The 26,640-nt window shown below is 43.0% G+C and overlaps 1 long non-coding RNA gene across 1 annotated transcript; it reads left to right on the forward strand.

The window, feature by feature from the left end:
- The first annotated feature begins 13,846 nt into the window (after positions 1-13,846).
- Positions 13,847-20,245, forward strand: LOC118409626. Its single transcript, XR_004830469.1, has 3 exons — positions 13,847-14,303; positions 14,793-14,863; positions 20,108-20,245. It is a non-coding gene; the product is annotated as an uncharacterized LOC118409626 (long non-coding RNA).
- Positions 20,246-26,640: the final 6,395 nt, after the last annotated feature.

Here is a 26,640-nt window from a genome sequence, read left to right on the forward strand (position 1 = left end):
TAGTGTAACACTACAGCACTTCCGCTGTCACAGGGCCGCTACAACCCCGCTCCTCTTGTGGCAGAGGTTAAAAACAATTGTAGTAAAGTAGCTCCTACAGGAAGGCAAGATAGATGGAAATTTTATCGTACTGAGCGATTTTCAGAGCGCAGCCCATATGGGTATATTAGCTACCCCGGCAATGAAATATGGTACCGCCGTTAATGCAAAATGGGACGGGAACGATAAAATTGAAAACTAGGAATGACTAAAAGTGCTTTAAAAGTTAAGGCAGTCGGCAATGCATTACGCATCAAGGCCTGGGAGCGGAAACGATTATCTTGATTAAAGAAAAGCTCTAACCATAGAAAGGTATTGTTACGCGGAGATCCTCGTATATAAGCAGCTTGACTCGCGTCCACCTACAATTCCATCTGTTGTTCTTCGGTACTTTTATTTTCGATCCAGACCAAATTACTTTGTGTTGATGGCCATAGTTTTGTAACGAACGTGCGCTAAGAACTAAACCTCTGGCCCTCAAGTCTCTCCTTAGGCTACTTAGGATCATTTCTGGTGAGGAAAACTGGAGGAGAAGAAAAAAACACGCCGAGCCATACAAACTGCGGGGTTGATCCCCCCTGTCCGCTTCTTTAACTCCTCACAAAGAGGGTTATCTAATGTCAGGAGGGCAGCCATATCCATTTAACACGGGGAACATTTCTACAGGCTACATTATCAGAGGGCCATCTGGGAGGGGCAATATGGGCTTGGATGTTACAACCTTGCGTATCGTTAGAGTGCGGGTCATAGTCATCCATCAACGAGTTGTCTGCACAAGAGATGGTTCTGAGATGAAGATGAGGGGAGTAAATCCCGGCGACTCGCCGGCTCATGCCCCGCTCTTACTCCAGAACTCATTTTGTGGTCCAGGGGTTAGCGGGGAGTTTAAGCTGACAGATGAGCGAGGCAGGAGGAAGTTTTCTCCGCGTCGCGGCGGAAGCTGGGGTCTCAACTTTCAACTTTCGGCTGTTAAGCCGCTGGAATGGACCGGCTCTACTTGTAATCATCAACTGGACGTTATAATTGATCATCCTAGAGAGTGCGGACGCATTAAGCATGGAGTATTTTCTCAAAAAGAAAAGTTCAACCAAGTCATACATATATATACTTGACTTCCAAGCTCAAAGGTATATATGTGACCGATCAAAAGGATAGATGTGGAAGTAAAGTCTCAGTTTTCAGATAGGCGTTTGACCTTCTTGGTGAGCATCAGAATACCACCTGTTTCCAGAAGCTGGGGCGTTCGATGGAAAGTTTTTATGGCTCGCTTTTAACTTCCTGACTACATATTGCCCCCATTTGGCAAATTAACAATATCTGTTTTATGAAAACAGACCAGGTTCGGACCAAAGGGCACAGCGCTGGCGTGTACGTCTCGCGGAAGGACTCTTAGGAAATCAGCGCGTCTTTAATGAGGGAAGTCTTGAAGATGGAGGAGGATGTGATGAGGGGACGGAGACTGGAAATCTCCCGACAGATGCGCCACGTAATGAAGGGTCTGGTGGATGATATAGGACGGGAGTTTAATGACCTGAGCGGAAAATGGGAGACGAAGAAATAAAACTCCAAAGTATGGGCTTTATGTCTCCGTCATCTCATAGATAACCCTGGATTAATGGGGACGGTTTAATGTCGTCTCATTGTGGGCACTAGCGTGGAGGTTTAGTATGATGTATGCTGGAGGGGGGGGGGGGCGCACGCAGCGTGGCTGAACACTGTTGTATGGTTGTTGACCGAGAGGGCCGAAGCCAGTTGACCGCAGTGACACCCGGTCGGTGGGTGGATAGAAGTGAGCACAAAAGCTTTGCGGCCGCAGTCAAGGCGCGCCCAGCTATGATTGATAACCGCGCGCACCTCGCCACTTCTCCCCCTGACCCCCATTTATTTCTACCAATGAACTCCCTCCCGAAATAAACCGCTTCAAAGCGAGTTCCAACCCCGGCGTCGCCTTTGACGAATTTCCAAGCTTTCTTTTTCAGGGCAATCCATTCATCATCCGCGAGGAGAGGGGAAAAGTCACGCCAATCAGCCCCGCTCCAACAAGAACGACGCACACGGCGAGTCTGGCGTGCTCGCTGGAGCGGGGCGCCGGCAGGGGGCATCAATTCTCGGGTAGTGGTACCCCCGGGACGGGCGACAAATAGCACGGCACCGGGATTACGGGGACGCGCGAGAAAAATGGGCGTCATTCCCCGGTATGAAATGCACATAACAACACTTTTCTGGGCCGGTTCGATCTGCGTGAGCTGGCTGGTGTAATGGCCTCGCCAGTCGATGACTCGTTGGTGATTTCTCCACGGATGAACCGCCGTGTCAAAATCAACAAATGAACAATCAGAAGGCGAGGATGAAAAATTAATACCATGAGCGGCGGTAATGAGATAGCGTTTTCCGGTCGGGCGATATGACGGGGGCGACACGGCGGGACTCGAGGCGGGCGCCGCGCGACCCTATTTCCTGCCGCCGTCCCCTCTCGCGCACTTGTGGGGTGCTTTTCCGTGCCTGACCCCGGCCGTGAGCCGGGGGAGGCCCCATTCTTCACCCCCGTGTTACCCCCGGGGCAGGGGTCGTCTCCGTGGGGAGGCGGGGTCCCGGGGGGAGGGTCGGCACGCGCTCCGCACGCATCCCTCCTAATTACAAAGCCCACACATTAATTGACGGACAGACATTCTCCCCAGCGCCGCAGATCGAACATTCCATATATCTCCCCACTCAGGCGCTGGAGCGGCAAGTTATTTAAGAAAACCAGTCACAGGTGCGGGGCTTGATTATTCTAGTTCTACACCACCGGTCGGAATTACTTGGCATCTCTTCCCTTGATGAGCGTGGAACAAAATGAACACATTGGGAAGCCGGCAATTTTGCCATTATGCCCAGTGACCGATGACGACAAGGTGAAGAACACTACAAATTCGCGGGTCGTTTTTCACGGCAAGTTTTTCATTACCAGACGCGCGATGAGGGGAAAATTAAACCCGTCAAATTGCCAGAGAGATCACTTGACTCGGAAACTCGAAAGGTTGCGTCACCATCACACAGAAAGTCCCTAAATATCCCCTTCCGTTTTTTTTAAATCCCTCGAATTGATGACACGTTTGAAAATTCCATCCGCGGATGCGACATTTGCAAGATGGAAGGAACGCACCATAAACCACACAGGCAGAGTTTATCAACTAGGGCCGTTATTAAAGACGCGAACTTGCCACTTAACTTGAGTCAACGCCCCAAACCCTCTCCTCCAGCCGGTAAATATTAAATAAAGAACACACGAACACATCCGTTTGGAGTAGTTAGACTTCATAAAATATACATGTGCGGTGCTTTTCCAAGTATTACCGGAATTATGCAAATTGTAGTGGTATTAGCTGGCTACATATGTACCCCAACTCCGCGTAAGTTAGCCCATTAAAAGTTTGCGTGTTGGACTCGGGGTGAGACAGTTATTGACGATGCTGGGGCGGTTTGGTGTGTTTTTATACACAGCTCCTGTTAGTCAGTAGTAAAACTTTCCCGCATAATTTAATATCGTTTTTGACCCGGTGTGCGTCTGAGCCGGGGGCAAGCAACACGGATTAAACCGCAAGATATTACATTAAGAAATCACGGGAAGAAAATTATTCTGCCCTTGGGGGTATAGACTCTCCCTGCCAGCAGAAAAAAGATGGGGAAATATGAAATTGTTCCCTTAATGCGCCCCACATTGTAATAGCCCCATCCCTAACTGCACTTTGATTATTTTATGTCTTGACTTGTGAACATTTTCTTGAGCCCCGCGGCCACAGGGCCATAACGATATTGCCCCGCGCGATCCGATAGAACATAAAGTATATTTTCTGACTGCCAATTATAGCGGGCCTGGATGGAATGAACCCGGCAAATTGAAAGGTCCCGTCCCTACAAAACCGGGGTCAAATGGGCGACCACGGGCGTGTATCCGCGGCGGTCGGGGCCAGGGTCGCGCTCAGAACGTGCCTGTCACACCGACAAGACGTCAGGACGGGACAGGAACGGCCCTCACGCAATTTCCTCGACCGGGGAAATCTGATTTAGCTCCTAATATAATGTGATCATCCGCGGCGGGGACTTGTTACGACCTTGTTCGTAACTTTCAGAACAAGGTGCGTACGAGAGGCGGCGACATCAAACGGCTCTCCTTTTTTTTTACTTTCGGAGGAAACAAAACAAAACAACAAAGTTATTAAAAAAAAAGAAAATGGCGCGTTGAGTAGCCCAGAAGCTGGTCGGTAGCACTTTGCACTGCTATCAATTCCCCATAAATCCGGCGTGTCGGCAGATAGGAGCATTTCCAATTTAGAGAAGGTTTATATTATGGCTATTAACTCGGGATCCGCGCCCGGAGCAGAGGTCCTGGCCCCCATGACACTATCAGCCACACATTCATTATACCCAGCACAAAAACAAAGCAGCGGCGCGTATCGCCCCATCTCCTACCGCATTTCGCATTTTGATAACGGATATCAATATGACATTAAAAAGTTGTATGTAGCCGAAAGACGAGTAGCTGATAACCTCAGCTCGAATAACGACTCACTAAATAATACCGTCTACCCTTTTGTGTCGCCCCGAAATAATTCCTCACCAATATATAATTCATACACTATTTGCTCGCTTCTGTTTCTCATCAAATTAAGTTTCCCCTTCCAGTGAAGTCGCGGTGTAACATTGACAGAAAAGAAAGTTCCAACATATAAAACATATAACTGACTGTGACAATGTGTCTAGCTGGTTCCGTTATTGATGGCGCTAACACGAAGCAAATGTTGCCTATTCCCTGTACAGTTAAGAACAGGTGCTTATGGTGTTATTACCCAAACTTTACCTGCCCCTAAGACGTCAGTAATTGGGGATGGGGTTCTGCGGAGACTTATTGGTCTTAAGTTGCAGCGAGTTGTTTGAAGTTCCCCAGATGACCCTTGAGGGGCGACTTGAGCCCTTCGTCTTAATTTGCTATCGTAACTGTCGAGAATCAACATGCATCAAGGATTCCATAAGCTTCATGACGGGTCGGGGTGGCGGCCGGGAACCGACTCCGGGGTGGAGGTGGGGGAGGGGGGCGCCTTAATAACCAAGGTGACGGTTTAGAGCGAACGTGTCTTTGGGGCGGTTTGTGAAGGCTATGATATAAATCTGGGGGTGATGGTGGTGACAGTATGGGGTTGTGGGGTATGTAAGTGCTAGAGGCGAGCGGTGTGTGTATGTGCGTGTGTGTGTATGTGTGCGCACGGGGAGCAGAGATATTGTGATGTGAGCCGCTCTCTCGCCCTGCCCCTGATGGCCCCAGGCCAGCGCCGCCGCTCATCCCTCATCCCATAACGTTGACAAGCTGACATGAACCCTGCGCTCAGGACGTGATTTAGGGGTGAGCTCCCATCTCTCCCGGGTACCGACTCCATTACCCAACATATTAATGACATAGGTAGCAAGGCAACGCTTTTGTGACCAAGATATGCCTCCAATATTGGGGACATTTTTCATCATCGGACAGAGCCCGAGCGTATCGCCATCATCTCGTCGTCATATGACACGGTGTGGCCGCCAAACCGCTGAAGGCGAGGGACCAAACTTGGCCGCACAACATATTACACACTAATGCCGGGGTCCTACAACACGGCTTAAATCACCTCCTTCCTACCACACTACTACCGGCGCTACTTCACATTAAAGTTTTTAAGACATACTTTAAGAAAGACCAAGCCGGGAATCAAGACGCGTCGCACCTCGGAGACAGAAGGGACGACGCGCCTTAAGACTTGGACAGCTTGGGGGATAGCGGCACAGCTGTGGTAGTAACAGTGGCATTGATTGTCTGGCTCGAGAGGGGCCGAATTGTTCACCAGTTGTGCGGTTTTACCGCGCCGTCTACACCTGTTGCTGCAAAAACTAGCCGCTGCCACGCTGCAAGAGGGGAAAGTACAAGACTTGAGGAACTCACCGAGAGATTTCGGGCAGAAAAACCGGGGAAAAGTCGGCAGAACGTCTCCCGTAGCGGCCAGACGGCACCCAGCTCCCGCCATCGCTGGCGTGGAACTTTTCATCGGCGCCAACCCCGAAACTTGGCAGGGCACGACCCGCCGACCTTCCCCTCTACAAAGCGCATTCTTTCGGTCTCGGAGTGCCCTAGCCTGAATGGGCACGGTGAACACCACGTTTGGGGCTCTGTTAAGGCATTCAGTCACCCTTCACACGAATTCGCGCCGAATTACACTCACTCGACCTCGTTATGTCTCCCCCCCTTCCCTCGTCCCAGTCCCAAAGATGCCTCAGTGAGGCGCCCGACTTTGCCCTTGGTGCCCGCTGCCCCATTTCGGGGATCGCTGGCCCGCGCCGCTCCAGACACAACACTACAGATGCGGTCCAAGTTCAAACAAACCCCCACATACTTAGCACAGAAAACGTCTTTGTATTTGTTCTCCGTCTGTGTTCTTGGCCTTGTCCGTTATTCTATGTCGTTGATTGCAAGCACGGCGAGGATTATGCTATTTGGCAGGGGTAAATACCGGCGGATGGTAGAAAAATGAGAAAGGCTCAAATCTTTGACACCCAGTTGGTACCATAAACAAAGAGCAGTTGGCCTCGCTCGATCAGTTCTTTTCTTCCAAGTCATCCACTTGTGTTACATAACATTTCAATAGTCATAAAGACAGAGAGAAGGCAGCAGTTTGTTTGTGTTACACTTTCCTGACACCAAGAATTTCTTCCGTGCGAAACTAGCGTTGAGGCAACAGTCAACTTGACTCGTTGACAAAACAGACGTATTTAAATATCAACAAACATTCATATATTCCGGTCTGGAAGTAAAACGCGCCGTCTGGCGTTCAGAACGCGCGAGAGTTCCACCGAAAAAAGAACGACAATTTCCTAACGAAGACAAGTTGGTGGGTTGCGAGAGCGTGGATGTGAAAGTTGACGGAAAGTTTTTCTGGGGAAACTTTTCCAGATGGGGTATGGTCAGGCGAGACAAAGGCTTCATTGCGTCGAACTGATGAGGGCTGACCTCTGGAGAGGGAGGGGTCACGCGGAAAGGGGCAAGATCGATTTTTGTCATACCTCATTTAGGTTTGCATATACTGAGGCGTAGAATGGTCCGACATTAAGCCGTTCTCACATCCTTTCTACCGCGACTACAACAACTCAACATGGCGGAGAACGTGGCCTGGGCCACAAGCGGGGCATCTCGGACGAATTTTCGTTGATGTAAAAACCCTAGCAGCCCTGGCCACGCCTGTCCGAGTTCTGCCGCATTCCTGACAGCTCACAATGAATGTTAAGTAGGCGAAATAACAGTCAATAGTTCGGAAAACAGGGCAAAAGTGACGCTAAGAAATAATGTGAGCACCGCGGGAATGGATAAGGATTGAAGGAGAATAAAGGTCGTATATTTTAGAGAATACGGGTCAAGAGGGCGAACGGCGGTACAGATATTGTCGTTAAAATATTGCTGAGTTTGGACTAGATCGAAATATTGTGTTAGCATCTATTTACTTGTTAAGGGTATAAGCTGCAAACTTCAGCAGAAAATTGGTACAGGCAGCACAATGATGATAATAAAAAAATGTGCGTTTAAACAAGTGTGGGCGAATGGAAAGGAAATAGACGCAATTTATCTTAAATTGTAAATGTACAAAAAAATAAATGACTCTGTAAACCCAAGGCCTACAAACAGAACAAAAGCTATAAAGAAAATCAGAGGACGTCAGGGTGTTTCTGAGTGGATTTTTCATCAATACTTTCCAAAGTGGGTCATATCTGACGAAAACCTACCGTTATTTCGTTGAAACATTTTCCACAGAAAAAAAATGCAAATTGACTTTCGCCGTCTGTCACTGCAATAAACGGGAATGTACGTTTGTCAGAATGACAAGGAAGCACAAATGAAAAAGGAAAAAGTCCTGGTGTAGAAGAAATATACTTTAAAAGATGTGCTACATGCTACATTATGATTCATTTGTGACCCTTTGTTTTTATCCTGAAAACACTGATCATTATAAAAGTACATTTAAGCGGGTACTGTACATTAAACAACCCAATGAATGATATCTGTTTCTAGAGTAACTACAGATAATAAATAGATACCTACTACACAACAGTGAAGAAGAGACACACAGATAGAACGAGGAGAAATTGGTGCTGTGTTCAGGTATATTGTATTGTATCACATCCCGACATATGTCATGTACAAAACCATGGAGGTGTTCGCTATCTTTCAGCACCGCCATCCATCTCAACTTGGAAACGAAACCAGTACACATTTCACATCACGCAAAGGCATACAGCACGGATTAAGCACGTTATATGTCACAGAACACACACAGATAGTTATGGCGAAGTTTACATGTCGGTTGTTATAGGATAGCACAGAGTGAAAAGCGCGAACTTACATGCAAAAATGTCCGGATAAATGAGAAACATTTGAAGTACTAGTACTGTATGGCGATTCCCACTCACTGGAAACAGGCACATGCGACTCTGGACCTGCGACGGCATTGAAATGAGAAAACCTACTGTAGGATTTTTCTTTCCCTGGTTTTACAAAGACTTGGAGACACGTGTGTCTACCGTACAATTGACTTTTGTTGTACTTGGAAGTGAAGCCTGGGGTAATGAGGGATTGCGAACAACAGCAAGGGCGAGAGAGCAGGCCGTGTCAAGAACTCTTGACACGACGTCGAGTCGGTACAAAGCTGAGTTGTGTGATGTGAATAGGCCACGGCTGAGCCAGAAATAAAACATTTCGACTTGATGTTCCCGGTTCACTAGTTCAACTGCACACAGGTCGCCATTTTTAACATCTGTGACCCAAGAGGTGGCAGCAGGCGAAGTTCAAAGGAATTTTGTTTTTCTAACTTGAATCTTTTGCTTCATCACAGAAGAAAAAGTAACTCGGTCTTTTTAAATCCACAATTTAGGAGTACCTTGTTTTAGCTTAAATCTTTTAAGCCACAAATGAGGGATAGACAAGAATAAAGGTTTAGAAGAGCAGTCGGCATGTCGTTTTTCCAAGAAATGGAGCATGGTGTGTATATGTTTCAGCCATCGGGCTGTTACAACAACAGGGTATCATGTATTCACTATGAACGTGGGTTTAGAACCACAAACACAGTGGGCCACATTCAAGATTGCACAGCTTAACTTTGACATCGATACACCCTCTACCTCAAGGCAATATTTGACATGATATTAAAACATACTACAATCGTGTTAGCTACTAAGGGTAGCGATGTAGTGGTTTTGTTGAGGAAAAAACGCGGGCTGAAGCCCAGGAAACAAAGACCTGTTCGAAGAAAAAAAACGCCTGCACGTCTGACATTGTGAAAAGGTTATGCAGATTAACAGGCAGAAGTCAAGTGCAAGCAAGCTAAGATTCCAGGCTGTCTCAGAAGTGATCCTGTACCTGTTTTAAGACGCCAAACGGCGGCGAGAGGACGCAGAAGACGCTGAATCACGTAGCGCAGACGTTGACGATGGAAGCGATAACACCCTGAACTCGGCGGTCACCTCCATGGCCGGGGTTATCACCCGCGTGTTAGGCTGGTCATAACGGACATTTGTAAGCGATACCGTCGACATTGGGGCATTTGACGGGTGAAGAAGGGGTCAGGCCACGTCTAAGGTATACACAAAAGGCAAAATTGCAGTCAGGGGAGTGCATTCAAGGAGAATTGTCAACGGGGAAGGAAAATAAGAACTTCTACATTGGACAAAAATAAAGCTTGAGCGCGACACAGAACTAAGCGCTGCTCCCATGTAAAACAATAATTTTGTAGGATTGTAGTTAGCCTGGTTTCTGTGCAAGATATTTTTTTCATTCCGTTTTTATAGTTTTTGTAAGATGATTTAACGGGTGTGAAACACACAGTACAATGCATGAAAGGGAAACGGAAAGAAGGAGATGTAGAAATGCAGTTCGGCGGGAAAAACCGGAAAGGCTTGAGGCAAAAAGTGAAGCTGCTACAGTACAAGTTCCGAACCGAGCCACGCGGGTGCGTATTGTTACATTACAAAAATTCTACCTCTTTTTAATGATTCTTTCGTTTCAGTTTAGATATTTTTGATTTCGTTGCGTTCTTGCAGTTGTATTAGTAGTATGGACATTAAGGTAATCTTAGAAAAAACATTATAGTAAGCCAGAATAGTCCTCACCACTCATCGTCGTTTGCTCTTGTTTTGAACCTCGTTTCGTTACGAAACGAGAGGCTTTTTAATTACAAATTTTAGAAAGGCAACATAAACTACTGAATGCTATAGATTGAAAACGGATAAAGTGAAGGAAAATAAAAGTATGTAGAAGTATAGAAACGAAATGAACGCGTGGGAAATATTTTTTTACAATTTCGGTAGAGGCGGGCGCCGGAAATCAACTATTTGTACAGGCGGTGTTGTGTAGGGACGTAGGGAAACGCGATTTGACGGTTTTCTACGAATTTCTCTGTTTGAATGGTGAAAATAGTATTTCTACATCTGCACGTAACACTACACGCGTAAGAACAAAATCTCTATATATTATCGACTGGAAGTTGCGTTTTTTTCTGCTGTTAATAACCACAGTTGTTGAAAACTACGGTCGGAATAATTCGTGATATGACCAGCATGAAGCTAAGGTTAGCGTCCTCGCGTTTGGAAAAAATAGAAAGCACTTTCTGTCACATTATTTGTGCTACGAATACAGACGACATAAGCAAAAATACAGCAACAACCTCGGGGGTAAGACTAGGATGAATGAAATATGTTGAGAATGAAATTCTAGTTTTATTTTGTTGAGTAACGGGGTTAGCAGAAGAACGAATGGTTTCGGGGTAATGTCAGAAACAGAAGGTACGAGTACGGCTAGCGTACAGGGCATCTGACAAGCGGAAATGACCCAAAATAAACGAATTCGGAGAGAAGGAATAAACAAAATATATCTTCGATCACTGAGAGGATTCAGCTGTAGTTTAGGCCGGAAAAAGCCTTTCGTACCGTATTAAAGCTTAGTTTGTAATACAGCGGTTGCGAAACACACGTATCTCTAGGTGTGAGAACGAAATGGGACGTCTGTTTTCAGTACACATGGATTTCCACTAGAGGTGAAGGAAAACAGGCCACGGTGTTGTAGCTCAAATCTAACAACAACGATGCTATTTATACCTGCACTGGCATTGAACGATATGTTTGTCTTCGAAAGTATCTAAGCCGTTCGTAAAATTTAAATCCTTAGTAGTAAGACCGAGGCATAACTATTGCTGAGGAGAGGAATTCAAGCTACGAGAGATATTCCACAGATTTGCCGTGTACGTAACCCAACGCGAACATCCACCCAAACAACAAACCAGAGAGAGAAGTTCAAAATAACATCATTGAAGCGTCAACCGGTATTTCTATTTTTATTTCTAAATACCGCCAATATTTCGTAAAGCATCTGTCAAAGAAATGTAACTAAACTTTAGGGCTAAATGTGTGTGCGCGCGCGATTCTTGGACGTGTCGGCAATAGGCCAACAGATATACTATTCCCTCCCAAATATATAAACTCGCGCGACAAATACATCTATTTGTACTCCTGTGGCACAACATACAGAGGAAACAAACACTCCTCTGGTTTCACAGATTAAGGTTTAGAATTAAGTACAAATTGTCGGCAGTATAATCCAACCCTGAACCGTTCTTATACAACAAAGCGAGTCTGGAATCATCATGATCTCTGACCGCGCACAAAAGTCGATGGCTTTTGTTGCCCGCTATATGAACGGTCACAATAACACACAAAAAAAGAAAGCCACAATCTAATAGAAAAGTCTTTTACAATGTATAGTCTGGAGGGAGATGTAAGAAGGGAGCGGGTTTGTCACAGAAATGCGGCCAGTTATTGTGGAGTAAGCCGTGAGTGGTGGGTAGAGGCTTGGGCTGTGTAGTGCGGCCCACGCGAAGCGAAGTACCGCGCACGCGGCTATTGGTGAGGAATCGTAGAAATCATTATAAATAAAGAAAAACACCGAAATATATTCCTAGACTAGAAAGCAATTTCCCAACAACGCTACCGAGTCTTTGGTGCTATTTATTTTACATGATTTTCTCATTAGATGTGGAAAAAAAAGACTAAATGGAGTGTCCAGATGACAAATATGGTGTTTTTCTCAGCGCCGGACAAAGCCATATCTGGACACGGTGCCGCGCAGAACTGTCGTTAAAATCTGAGATAACTACCGACCTAATTACCACAGAAAAAAGCCATTAACAAGCCCATAAAATCTACCATTAATAAATATTAATTTTTAGAAGATATATCGAGCATCCTCGCACCCTATCAGACTAAAACTAAGCACCCATTAAAGATAGAAAAAATAATTTCTGCGGTCGTTAGCGCCCTAAATAGAGAGAATAGACCTACACAATTGTGGCGCCCGCAGAAAAGAGTATTCCGATTGCTGTATGGCTGTTTATTTGGTTATCCGCGAGGGTTCGATTTGGCGAAATGGAGTGCTGATGATGTCAATTTCCCCGTAATAGAGAGTTCTTTAACCTCCTCACTCTGACATTTCATGTTGATAAAATGTCGTTTAGAGTGCGAGAAAGAGAGAGAGAGAACTGTCTCGGTGCTGCCCGAGCCAAACCTTACAGTTTTGTCGGTCGCAATGTTTAAAAATGACAGAGAGATACGTCTTTTAACGTATGTAACTGGAAGAAATATAGAAAATGCATATAAGATGTCATGTTTTTTTTTAGCTTTAGTGGATAGTGGGAGCTTGTTGATTTCCACAAAGTACAACAATAATGACAGACGCGTAAGAACATATTCACACAGCTTGACAGAGAGAGAGTTGGAATACGCATCGTATTTACATTTTCATTCATTGTCTCTGCACAAATTCAGGATATAGAATCAAAATAAAGAGCTATATATTTGTGTAGAAATGACTTGCAAACACCTTGGCAGGAAAAATAACCATCTCGCTCTGTATCGAGTATAACTATAACACGTGTCATCAAGTTTGTACCTAGTGGTTCTGTGTTGTGCTAAACTTTACCGTTTGCTTTAAATATCCCTTGTTGTATACTCTCTGACACTGAATGAATACCAAACCCAGAATTATACATTTGACAAAACGTGACCCACGAGCCTTGGTTATGTCAGTACGTTTGAAAACAAATATTATTCGTACAAGAAATAGTCGCAGAAATATCTCGTTCTTTGTATTCAATGAAAATATTTTCAATAACAAAGGGGTTACAAATGGTTAAGCTTAGAAATTTACAAAACGTGTAACGAACTTTTCCTCATATAAGAACATTGTTAAAAGCTATATCTATTTTATAAAAATGTGAATTGGTCTAGGCAAGATTTTTGGCCATTTATTTCAATACAAAGAGACGAGATTTTGATATTAGATATAGTGCTGAAGGCATATAGACCGTATGTGGCAGTTGTTTAAAACTTCCTTGAACGAAGGTCGAAGTTTCTTTATTTACATTAAAAGGTTTAAGTGCAGTGTGTGTGTACTGAGTCGTCATGCAAAACTCGAAATATTATTTGATAACGCTCGTAAATAAGGAACTGTCATGTAGCTGGTCATTTCATTCCATTGGGCAACACCATCAGAAATATGTCACTTCGTTACCTCCTGTCAATTATTTTTTTTTAGTGGAAACGAATATAGTTCGGAAAAGGGACCTTATCATTTTCTTTCAACGAAACAAAACAGCTGCATTTACAAAGTGCTTTGTTTTGCATGAAAACTCCACATAAAAAAGAGCGGAATTGGCAAGCCAAGACTTTGTACCGTTTGGGAAACGAAATTCCGGCCGTGAGAAAGACCACATTTTGCCTTTCCTTCAATCAAAGCGTTACTTAAAAGACAGGAGTACATAGGTATTTCTTACTGACGTGAAGCAATGTCCGGACTGTGTTTCTGTTTGAAAGAAAAAAAGACAAACAAACAAAGGAGAAACAGACATTGCTGAAGTTGTTATTGTTTGGCCGGCATTGTGTCTTGCCGTGAGAAACTTTTCTCGTTATCATTTCGGCCATTGTCCGGAGCCCCATGTCATAAATAAAGAAGGTGTCCGGCCAGGTTACGCTTTGAGGGACCCTCTGAAGAATCGGGGACAAATGGGGTTTGCGGTAAACAAAAGTGCAGGCCCGATTAGGGTGAGACCGGGTGAGTCCGTTGGGTGATAGCGGAGAATGTGGCGGTATGACCCGGCACGTCGGCGACACCACCGGGCCAAGGCGGGACCACCAACGACAGCAGCTACCGTCCCCCCAGCCCTGTAAGTTCAACTGTCAAGCGAACTCGATATTCCAAGCTCATACAAGATCACAAGTATGAAAAAAATGACTCATTTCGTTCTCATTCCATCTGAAATTGCCTATATTGCCGGGATTTGTTTATTTTTCAGCGCGGTCCGAAAAAAAAAGAAAACCTGTTAATTCGAAGAATTGTCGCGGTGGATGGTTGGCACTGCGTTTTTTTCCGCCTTATACATTCTGTAAATATCCGTATTTGTTTCAGACAAAATAAAGCACAACAGAAATGACATTAAAGCGTGGACCTTAAAGTCAAACTATGCTTAGAAATACGCTTTTCGTTTATATCCTTGTAGCTGAGAGAACGTACCGTTATTGCGAAAGGAACGTCAGTTTACGCATAGTTGAACCGTTCTAAGTTAGCTTTTCTAACCTTTCATGTTCACAACTATACATTACATTTAATGTAAGAAATCTTATGCTTTATTCGTTATTTTTTAAAACATTTCCAGGTAGAAATGGAAGAACAACAGCCTTAATCTACAACGTGAACACGGGACCAAGACTCCGCTGAAATATAAAAGTAAGTGCAATCTATTCTAACAACACCGTTTGAGACAACTAGAAAAAGAAGTTGTATTTAACAAATGCGTAGACAGTATATATTTTGGACTATTATTTTGAAATAATTGTCGAAAACAAAAGTAATGACATCAGCGATCCTGATTTGAAGTAAATTTTACAAACACAACGAAACACGACCAAATGTAGTACGTACGTTGACAGTTTGGAAACCCCTCCTTCTGAATAAAAATAACTAAAACTTTGACATCAAAAAGAGTAACATAATCTACACCTATAAAGATACACGAAACAAGTAACGGTTATCGCATTCAGCCACATTTCGTCAATTTCTCAAATTGAGATTACTCGTTTTTTTGTATGTACGACATAGCCGATTTTGAACAAACCTAGACATCAACAAAACCGTTTAACCTATTATTTGTATAGAAATATAACCTGACACTTATATAGATTCCAAAACCGAGTAAACTGTGCACGTAATTGTGACGCTGAATGTTCCTTGGCTGGAGTCTATTGCGTAAACAAGTTCATAAACACTGCTGGATAGGTCATGTATTTATGTGACTAGCAAGCTCATGATGTGAACGTCAATTGAATCAAAAGTCTACCTTAATGTCAAAGATCACTGTTTGTATACCTGTAAACATCCACGATCTCGGTCGTGCTGGGGTTGGATTTCTGACTGGTTTCATACAAATGTATTTCCTTCTGATTTAAAAAGAAAGAGTGGAAACGGTTAGAAATGTAAGGTGCACAGGAACGCAATTTAAGTGTTTTAGTGGCATGAAAAGGTCTCCAGTTTTATTTTCCAATCACTTTATAAATATTAAAACTTAAGAACTTTACAAAAAGTGTCTTTCCCAGTGATAACTGGTGCCCGTTGTGCTATAGGATATGGTACTTCTGGTGCCGAAACACATGTAATAGGAAATGTAGTTCCCGAACTGTTTACGTTTCAAAACCGCTAATAGTAGATCTGCCTCAAACGCACCTTCACACAGTTGACGACATGCGTTACCTACATATAAAATATCGGCAGAGACGGAAATATGATATTGCTCTATCTAAAATTTGTTAGTCTTGTTTAAGATATAATAGTCGTCACGCAGAATGTTGATATAATTACTCTCCGCGTGAATTGAATCGTATGAGCGTATTTATACAGCGTAATCTATACGTTAGGCTAACGGTAAAGTGGGCTAATCACAGCATATAAAATGTTTTTCAATCAATGTAGCTTCCCAGCGAAATTGGTAATTTGTATGAACTACATAAGCGGTTAATTCGAACATCATTATTTAGTTCTTAGCTGAGTGCGATCGCATGTGTTTGTGATTGCAGGGGACGGCGGCACTTCCGTTTTATTGTGCTTATTAGATATCACTATAATTTCGTATGTACGCGCAGTTTTTGAGTTACTCTGTATCAACTTGAAAATAAGATAATTTTTCTGTTACCATCTGCACATATAGATCTACACATACAAATATAAACACGACGAGGGGCAGTTTGGAAAAGCCTTTCGATAAACCTAACACTGGTAATACAATATTGGGCAGAAACAACCTTAAGAAATGTTTGTCATTGTTCTCGTTATGTTTGCTGCTGAAATGTTAGAAAATACTGCAGTTGGTCTCAAACAAAAGTTTTGGCGTAAGAAAAACTCTTTGAAATCATCAGTCATTTTCTGTGCAGCACAAAGGTATCAAACAAACGTTTTTATTTTGTTTTTAATTCCCTCACACCAAGAATCACTAACGATATTACCTGTTTTCGTCAGGTATTATGTTCATTTCAAAAGGTTTTTGAAAATCAACGGTCTTTTCTTTTGAATGAAAGACGTCGAAAGAATCCCATAAAAGAGGTGTGTGAATGAGAATCTGTCTTTCCGGAGCGGAAATATGAGTTGGAGGGAGACGCCCTGAAAAGATCGTCCTGTTCAGCTTTAGTGAGTTCATTCGTCACCCCCGTGGTGGTCAGTGACAAGTGCCCTGTCCGAAGACCTCTGTCCATCTGTCGTACCTGAGGACTGGACAATGCAGGGCTTACAGATCTGTTTCATCTTACCAGGAATGTCCACTCTTTGGACGGACGAATCCTAATTCTACATAAACTAGGATACTTCGTTTTGTTGTAAGATTAAAACGAGAAGAAAATTGGGACCATCTAGATCCTCCATTTATGAACGCATAGGTTCCTACTTTGAAGATTTGGAACTGATACTAAGCTGGACTTAGCCGTTTTCTGACGCCCCGACCCCAGATCTAGTATAAAATAAAGTTTTCTGTTTTTGTTTCCATAGTCTCCCAAGCTTTGCCGTCAATTGGCATGAATCGCATCTATGTATGCATGGTATAGTATAACATATTTGACTCTGTCATAAGCGATACACTTCTAAAGTGAGCTTTATCTTTTTAATATATAATCTGACATAACGTAGAGACGCTTTACACTTTTCAACATAGTAATATGTCACCAACAACGCAGAATAAGGTACAAAAATAAGACACAGAAAAAATTAGCTACTTAAACTTATTTATCAACAGAAATCTAGACGCAAAAAGAAAAAATAATTGCAGACTTTGATATTTTTCAAACGTGCATTGGCATAATGAGGTACGTACGCTTTATTATACTTATTTTTCGAAACTGTTGCCCAGGACACAGTAGTCTACTTGTTTCCCGCTTTAACACCTGTTTTTGAGTGAGAGAAATGAAGTTTTTTCAGTCTACGGAAGCGTACTAGAGGCTGAAGCACACTTCTGTAGTAGACGTCACTTCATTTCTCTTTACACTCAGGAATTAGGAAGCCGTCTTTTATGAGAGAATGGGACTAAGATGTATAGTACGACAGTTAAAAAACAAGTACAAAGCGTGCCTTATTGTGCACTTTCAAAACGACGAAAATTGTCCAGAGGAAAAAGTCAAAGTTTGCGTTATTACTTTTATTAAGAGATAGATACCTGTTACTTTTTCTGTGTCTTATTTCTACCAAAGTTTCCTGACAACACGTATAAACAACATATGGAATGCACGTTTCTTAATATTATGACAGCAGAATGTTTCTCTAGAGACTCGTGTAGCAACTTGAACGTCCGTGTGAGTTGAAGTTTTCGTATCAAAATATAAAGTTTTCTCGAACTAACCTAAACTACAGTTTTTTCTATCTTTCTTGTGATTCTTTCCTTGTGATTTTTGCTCTCTGAGCTTTTCTGAGAATTTTGAAATATGTCAGATGTTGCCCGTCATTCTTTGACGAAAAATGACGAAATATAAAGATAATGCTCGATTTCTTTTTCGCACATGAAACTTCCCGGTGTGGGAGGCACCGCTCTTTGTAAAACTGACCTTATAAAAAAGCGTGGGACAACAAGACTCGAAAATCCCCAATTTCACACCGCATGCCATGTGTCCCGAAAAATTCTCATCAATTCCCGGTTTGTTTTCTAACCTTTAATCTCCAAAGTTTTGTACCCTTTTTATTTGGAACATCTGCTGGTGGCACCTGCAGGGCCGAGGTGGGCCATCTGGGGCAAATGGTTCTTCTTAAATTTCAACCAAACATCTGCAAGCACTTTTCCTGGCATTCTCACTTCAAAGAACAAAACAGGTAAAAGAAAACGTGTCTTTTATTCGTCACCGCTGTAAATTTCAGCACTAGGAAAGGTCGACATTGATGAATTCGTCGTAATTTTCACCTGAGAAAGTTTCTGTCGGATTTCGTGGGAAAGTTGTAATAAAAAAGGGACAGGCGTCCCTGTGGTACAAACGACAAAGCGATTGGGGCCAATTTCACGTGCACAAAAGTTCACTAAAAGATAAAGGGGAACAATTTTAGATTAACAACGCTCTGGGAGGTGAAAACCACGTGTATGATCAGAGGGCAAAAAGTCACAATGTCACAGGAAAACAACCGCGTGTAGTACAAAATATGTGCTACTTAGTTACAGTACTACTATTTAAGGTGGTGCTTTGATAGTGAAAGTTTTTCCCTGCACTGTATTTAACAATTATGTGCCTTCGTAAAAATCGTTCATTTCACACTTCATGAAAAACAGCTGAACAGGAATCACAATAAAACACACAATGAAACAAAAAAAAAGCATTCAGTGTTTCAAACTTTGATCCACTCCTTTTATCAGTTAGCACGCGAAATAATGTTTGTTCGTTTGAACATTTTGAAGACTTGTTTTTACTTTAATTCATCTATCTAACTAATATATTAGAAAGAGGTGGATACAGTTGAAAGTTAGATGTGTCTTTGGAGAGCAATAATGTCCACAGTAACGAAGGGTTGACCTTTCGGAGGAGCACGCTTCGATGCAAACTAACAGCATAACCGACCATTCTAGCTGCTCGACAATTTGCAATGATCTACACTTTTATATTTGCAATCAGTTTTCGTTTTGCTTGTGTACTTGATTATATCATCAGTGCTGGAATTGTTATAAGGTGTATAACTCTAGAACTTCACCACGTTGACATTATTTTTCCGCTGTTTTTCTCTTTCCATCTGTACTAATAAACAGCGACAGAATTACAACTCGACATATGCCTTACAATCCTACAACCCCACTTATACTCGAACATTTCTATTTGTCCTGTGCCATCGAAAGTAGTGATAATTTGTTGATATCTTTCGCCACAAGTTCGCGCTATTTTAGAAATAATGCAGTTGTTTTAGTTGATGGTCCTTTTAAGGCGCTTTTGGAGACTTCCTCGCCAACTAATGCAATCAACATCGACCCGCATATCAAGGGAAACCACTCCACTACGACAAGTTTAAAGTAAAAAAGGGAGAAAAGAGAATTGGAGCCAAATATTTTGATTTCTTGTAATAATGTCACTCGTATTGATGCGTTCGGGATCATAGAGGATTAAGAGAAAGATATTCAGAGATGAGCGGCTGTAGTATTGACATCAAATCTGCAATATGCTTGACTCTATGACAATTGTATTCTTCACAAATTTGAGGTAAAAGTTTTTATTTTAAGTAAAAGCTAGCTAGGACTTGTCATCAACAAACGACGATTTTCTTAGAATGGAAAAATGATTTTCTTAAAATGGCACTTGTTTTTATGCTATGGTAGCATGTGATGCCATATCTACGAGTATACATTATGCTTGTATGCAATATTCTATCCTATCATTGTACCAGTGCTACGTACCTGTACATGTCAATGTCTAAATGTCTTTACAATAATTCCCTGTTAACATGTGTTTTTATTTGTTATTCATCCAGAAAGATGCCCACCTGCCGCATGCAGCCACACGGCATGGAGTCCCCAAACCAAAGTCATGTGGGCCGGCTACGTGCTCTGCTCTACACACACAAGTTAACAAAATCACACACAGAGAGATGGATGAAGGGATGGATGATTGGAGGAATGAATGAATGAATGGATGGATGAACGACATAGAAAATAGTGTTTTTGTGAACGGAAGGATGGATGGATGGATGGATGGACATGTGAAGGAATAAAGATGTCGAGTTTAACTTTAATGAAAAGTCGAAGCAGCAGAGGAGTCAGCAGAGGAGTCAGCAGAGGTGGAAGAAGAGGTGGCAGAAGAAGAACTCTCCAAACATGAAACACCTCAGGTTTACACACACGTACATAAGTAGAGTGTAGCTTATCATGTTAACATTATTTTGATGACAAAAGTGAATTTGTCTTAATTCGCAAACACCTCAATAAAGTTGTACGGTACTGAATCAAGACACCAGCCGACCGACCAACCAACCAACAAACAAACAAATAAACCAACCAATAAATGATTAAATAAAGAAACAATCAAACCAATAAACCAATCGATCATCAAACAGGTAACCCAACCACCGTGCCGTGAGCACCATCGCCAGGTCTACAGCAATTCCTTGCGCCAACCGCAATAGCGACATAACGCAGACTTGCACTCACTTTTGATATATAATACAAACATGCATCGTCTCTGTACTGATACGTCTTAATGAGTGAATTATGAGGGGCTGGGGATAACGATACTGCACGGAGAAAGTTGATCCGTATTCCAATTATTGCCCACAACAGTCGGATCCTTGTTGTGAGGATGGGAGCATATAATCCCCACACTTACACCGGCTTACGCAGGTCAAGTTTCACTTCCAACCAACCGCTACCGTCAGAACACAACAGGGTGGGGTAACATTGGTCTTTTCATTATGCCAATGTCAATGTCAAGGTGAAGAAAACCAGTGGCGGAGCAACCTTGACATTTCCCGGCTAAAATAAAAATGGCGCAATATCAGCCGGTGGCCAAGTCTTGCGGTCACCGATTGCTACTGGAGTTTGACACCTCTTTCCCTGGTGACCTTCCGACGCTGCATCTTCTCAAAGCACGTACGTTTGATACAGTCATCAAATGTTTAAGTAGACAGGCGAATAAAAAGGATATACTTTGTCAACGATATGTGCCATGTGTTTGTTTCTAAACATACAGGGACTGTCCGTTTGTTTCTAAACATACAGGGACTGTCCGTTTTTGCACGCTGGACTCTAAATAAAAAATGTGTCTGCTTGGTTCTTCTCTCAAAGAACGTAACTATGTTTAAAACTTTTTTTCTGGGGTTTGGTGTTGCTTCTGATACTATGAAGGACGCAGGTAAAACATGTCCTAGGTGTTTATAGCGCACGTAATCTCTCTCTTTCATTTTTCCACGCTCAATTTCCTCTATACTACCCACCAAATGTGGTTTCTAACGGCCGGCGTCTCTATGTCCGCTTTCAAAACCCAAATGTCGCGTGAAATCCCGGGAAAGACTCCCCTAATTCAGTACACACATTGAGCCGAACAAAGGGTCAAATTCCCGGGAAGTGCGAGAACTCTTCCCCTCACCTCTCGGGCGTTCTTATCTCCGCGCGAGATTTGGGGAACGTGAGAACTGAGGACCTTTCTGAGAACCCCATAAATCAGGCGCTTTTCAAGAGGACCCGAATGAAGAGGTTCTGTCAGCCGGCTTTCTGCGGCAATGGTGCGGCGTGGGTCAGAAGCCTTTATTCGGATACACATTTCCGTTATTTAAGAGGCAATAAATGTAGGTGTAGAAGTTGTGTTGTTGAATAAAGGTGATATTTTTTCTTCCTCTCATATTCTCTGTGCAGTGAATCGGCCGAAAGCTGGTAACCCGCCTTTTCTTGACTCGGTGAAAAGTTGCTGTGTGAAGAGGCGTTGTTGGGACGATGTTGTGTGTGTACGATATCCCCAGAGTTGTACATCACTTCCAGAATCAAACGCTTCGCCCATTTCAGGCTGTGACACAAAAGTCAATACTCTGTCGCGAGCCGAGATTTGGCGCGTATAGAAACTATCCCGCGCATGTGAATCCGTGCGGTTTTTTTTCTTACTGGTTGCGGGAGTCAATTTCTGAGTCTATGGAAGCGCGTCTGCGGTTATCCCCTCGCAGATCGCGCTACAAATCAAAGAGTTTGCTCATCTCGGGCCGCGACACTTCTGTCAATACCGTGTCGCGTCCCTGCCCCGACTCCATCTCTAACGCGCCTCCGGAGGCCGGTCGTAACCAAGTTTGCATGTCACAAGGGTCCGCGGGAACACGGCGAAATTGTCTCCTATCGGAGCCAAGCCATCGGGCCTAATGGGGCCCACTCTGTCTCCGCGTGACAGGTACCTCCCCGCTACACCACACGCCTTCAGCCTCTCATTCCGAACTTTTCCCTGCCTCAAACATCCATCCCCTCTCCATCTTACCTGCACGCCTTCTACCAACCGCGCTCCGCACTTTTCAGATAACCCACAATGTAAATGAAGTACATGCGGCGGTTTCTCTTTGACGCGCTCGGGGCGAAATGTTCACTTCCGAGGTTGGATAGGTCCAAGAGAAATATAAAGTGCGCGCGCGTGTGTGTACTATCTACAGGTGTAAAGACTTGAGGGAAGTTGAAGTTTTATCGGGTTTGCGTCCGTCAAAGAAAGGTTTATTTTTCATGTTGCTATATAACACCTCTTCTCTCGCCCTGGAAAATTAAGTGCAGTGAGCAAGCCCTTTAGGGGTGTCGGGGGATGGATTTTTACGAGGGAAATCGCGCGAAATACTGATGTTGCGATCTCGCAATCATACTACAGTGTCCCCGAGCGCCGGATTTGGCGGTAATGTTGTCGTTTGTCATAGAGAGGTCGTGGTGGAGTCATTTTGAGAGGAGACAGTTGAATGGGGAGTTCAAATGGCAACATATGGCGGGGAGATAGCTGAAAGCAGAGGTGTCGAACACAAACAAATGGCTCCTGGTACAATAGAGAAAATTCACTGACGCGCAGTTTTCCTGAAGGAGGAAAAAAATGGTCCTGAGATGAAGAAAAGAGAAGAAGGGTGTCCAATAAAACCTAACACCTCGTATCGCGTAGCACCTCCCCCGTAGGGCATGATGCGGCATTCATGAACTTTCAAACAGCCGGGGAGGGGGGTAATAAATCGGGATGATGCTTGTACTGATGGTGCCTGCCTTTGTGACAGGTACAACAAGAACGGCGTCCCGTGTAAAGAAAAAGGAGCGAAGCACGTGAAGAAGAACAATAGAAGTGAACAAGATCCGCGGGAAGATTGAAAGAAGACGGATGTGGGAACGGAAATGATGTATCACCTGGAGAAACATTTCTCCCACAAAAGTGAAAGTAGGAAGGCTAAAATGACCACGGGGGCACAGATGTCACGGTGAATAGTTGATTGGGTGTTTTGAGAATGACAAAGGCGTTTAAAAGAACCCAAACTCTGAGAAAAAAGTGAGCCACAACTGCTTCCATGTCAGTTTGGGAAGACCAACAGAGAATTCCTCTTAAGTTGGATGTAAGGGGCCGCCAAGACAAAGGTGCATTAACGTTTGATGATATCCTTGGTGTTTTGCATTACTAAATATATTGATGCTTTATTTTGACGAAATATCGCAATTCAAAGATTCGATAAGAAAACTTTGTTGCTACTAAAATTGCTAATAGGTTATAAACTCGGATACTGAAGGAATAGGGTTGGTAAAACGAATGAAAGGGAAGGAAATGAATAAACGAATGAATGAAAAAAGAGAAAAGAGAAAAGAATCCAATAGGTAAAGAGGGGCGTTATCACGAAGACAAAGGAAAAAGAAGAGAGTGGACTCACAATAACTTATAGGTAACGTACCTTTCTCTAAGGCATATGCATTCACACCTGATGTGTTGCGATATGTTTTGTTGTGTCAGAACACGAAATGCTTACCGTGACAAGAGAAGAAACCATCTTATAAAAAGTGTGAATACCTGTGACTTCCTATCCAAGGGTACAGGCTGGCAAAGTACAAAAAGACAAGAATTCCCTTCGGGACCAGTCACATACATACTTAAAACAAAACTAATGACGTGTTCTATTTGACACATAGATCTATAAGACACAAACAAACAAACAAATAAGATAAACCTTTCTACAGCATGTAGTGCATAACACAGAGACAGCAAAGTGACTTGGTAGTATACCATACACCGTACACTGTCAAGTTTTCTTATTGAAACCTTATTAACTTTAAACTCCTATTAAATCATAGAGCCCTGCACTGCGAAGATGGGTCACATACACAGAAAGTTATTGATAGACAGTTCATAATAATCTTTCTTTGGTACTAGTATTATATCCCAATTCTTTTTTTTAAGTATTGACAAAATAGCAAACGGTGTGCAATGAATAACATAATAATCCTTATTGACATAACAAAAGTACAACGACTTTCGTAGGGTCCGACTCACATCTACACCTACATATTTACATTCATACAAGTGTGGACAAACGGAACAACAAACAGGTATCTGACCATATCAGCATGTTGAGTTTACCATAACGTTACATCACTAGTTCTAACATCCAAACACCCTAATGATGTGCAAGCGGCCACGTCATACATTTACCACCAGAAACTCTCCCACCAACACCAAGACCACGCCCAACACTCCTGCAAAAACGTGATTTAAGAGTCTTTTCCTGCTCCATATGCATGTGAGAAGTGTGATGTGTGCTGAACGGATGAGTCCACAGAACAAAAGACGCTGGGTAGCCCGGGCTTCGCGCGGACCGTCGTACACGATCAATAACCCCTGCGTGAGCCACACCCCGCCCCAGTCGACTCAAAGGCAGTTTCTCGCTCTGCTGTCCAAGTCTGACTGCCGGGGTCTGTGCGGGACCCTGATAAAGGGGAAGTCATCCATTTTTGTCACGCTGTCGCCACAGTGGGTGTCACCTTGTACGTCTACGGCAGAAAAAAAGTTTCCTTTTCATTGTGTTTTAAGTAAGAAGGGAAGATGTCCCTGCAGTAATTTCTGTGGTGGATTGACAGCAAGTGCAGGTTAGCTTTGTCTGAGACTGCTGTGTGGACGATTACAACTTCAACAACTTCTCTTCAAGAAGAAGTGAACAAGTCAACTTCATCCACTACACACACCGATACAGTCCGCAAGTGTAAAGAATCAGATCTCGAATTAATCATGAATCCACACTTGATATCCAATGAAATGTCAAATTATTCAATATAATGATAATCGACTTTATTTCTATCGTTTTGTGGGTGATTTTTTATTAACTGGAGAGTGAAACAATATTCTAACCCCACAAAGTTTGCAACAGATTGTGGTGTAATATCATATTATAAGATAACATATCTTTTTCCAGGTAACAGAAATGAAATAATTTCACATGGACAAGGACAAAGAGCTTAAAAAGTAGCATACCTCTCGATCTACTATTGCCTTTCAGTATCAAACTTTGTCACTGTGCGTCACACATAACAATGATCTACTTGTAAAAGACACAAACAAACAAACAAACAAGATGAACCTTTCTACAGCATGTAGTGCATAACGCAGAGACAGCAAAGCTACTGGGTGGTATACCCAACACTTTACACTGTTAAGTTTTTTATTGAGACATTATAAACTTTCAACCCCCATTAAATCATAAAGGACAGTGCCTCTTGACTTCTTTTATTTGTGAATCGCGTAGAACGTTTCCTAAACTCAGCCGTAAAGATGCCTCCTTTTACTACCGTCTTACTAGAGTATTTGGGTTGATAAATGAGAACCTGAATCTGTAAGCTGCCTTATCATGTTTGTCACGAATGGTGGGGCCGAATCTGGTGCTTGTCTGGAGGGTTTAGTCCCGTCAACTGACATAGATAGCAGCCCTACATTTGTCAACAGATTCAGAACTAGTCTCCAGGATTTCACAATCATAACATTGAAGGCAATAGACAAGAAATGCAAATCCAAGGCTCTGGATTTAAACCATTTTATCCTAAGTTTGCATGGTTTATGTGTGCATTTCCTTCCTTTCTACACGCGTTTCTTTCTGAGAAGAGTTGATAGCAGACTTCACGACTTTATAAGATACTAAGTTCATTGTCAGTGTCCCCACCAAACTTTCGTACTGACATAAGTCCTACTTAAGGGAGTTAAGCAATCTCTGGAAGAAACGGTTCGAGAGCTTTCCGCACTGTACAATAAATAACATTGGAGACGCGGCCGTGATAAATTTTTACTTCATAAAACAAACTTAAGGACTGTCTTTCACCTGCAGAATGACGGATGACACCCACAAGGGCTCCGTTTCGTGCGGTTAACATTTCTCAAGGATTCATTTTAAGTTTCAGAGTTGCGAAATCGTAAATGCTGTTGTGAGAAAAGTGTACGGATTTTCTTTGGACACGTGTAAATGTTGCAGTGCGAGGAGGTCACTGGGAATCGGTGTTAATAAATAAGTCCAATATCATTTTAGAAAACCTAAATCCTTGT

The sequence above is a fragment of the Branchiostoma floridae genome, chromosome 2, assembly GCF_000003815.2.
Source record: "Branchiostoma floridae strain S238N-H82 chromosome 2, Bfl_VNyyK, whole genome shotgun sequence".
Classification (NCBI taxonomy): Eukaryota; Metazoa; Chordata; class Leptocardii; order Amphioxiformes; family Branchiostomatidae; genus Branchiostoma; species Branchiostoma floridae.